Here is a 758-nt window from a genome sequence, read left to right as displayed (position 1 = left end):
ATTTTCTTGCATTGGGTAGTTGTAGAATTTATGTTTCTTGTTATTTTACCCTGCTTTTTTTTATGCATTCCAAGTGTTTGACAAAATGCTTGGTTGGATGTTAGAGTAGCCTTTTTAGCATTCTTGGCTTATAAAGAGAAATTAGGCAACCTTGAGTCATTAATACCCAACTCATGTTGGTCATCTAGAGTTGTTAGTTAATATTGTTTCCATTGACTCTAATCTCTTGCTAATTCAATTAGTAAGTTGATTAGGACTTATGGATTGAGATTAACTAGTCTTATTTGACTTTTGCTCAATGTGAAGATAACATTATACCTTCTTCCTATGTTGGAGTTAACTTGTTAAGTATTGTATTATGATTAATAATTAGGATAGAAAGCCTATATTCTCAATCATTGCCATGAATGTCTCTCCTTATTACTTGCTTTCTTTAGTTGTTCGCTTTACTTTTATTGCCTTTTTAATTTTCTTGTCTCTTTATCCGCAAACCCCCTTGGATACCATAACCAATAATATGCATACTTCACAGCAATTCCTTTGAGAGATGACCTGAGATCTAATACTCTCGGTATTTTTATTGGTTTGTGATAAATCCCAAATTTGTGGTTTATCTTGTGCTTAATTTGGGGGATTTTATCAGCTTTTCTCACATTAATTCAATGAAATAGTATGGCTTTGTGAATTTCTCCTAATTTGTTCTTAAGAGTAAAAACATGCTTTTTAGGCCCTAAAATGGATAATTTTAAGTCACTTTA

This window comes from Arachis stenosperma, chromosome 6 (genome assembly GCF_014773155.1).
Source record: "Arachis stenosperma cultivar V10309 chromosome 6, arast.V10309.gnm1.PFL2, whole genome shotgun sequence".
In the NCBI taxonomy this organism is placed as follows: domain Eukaryota; kingdom Viridiplantae; phylum Streptophyta; class Magnoliopsida; order Fabales; family Fabaceae; genus Arachis; species Arachis stenosperma.
Note: the sequence above shows the minus strand (reverse complement) of the source record.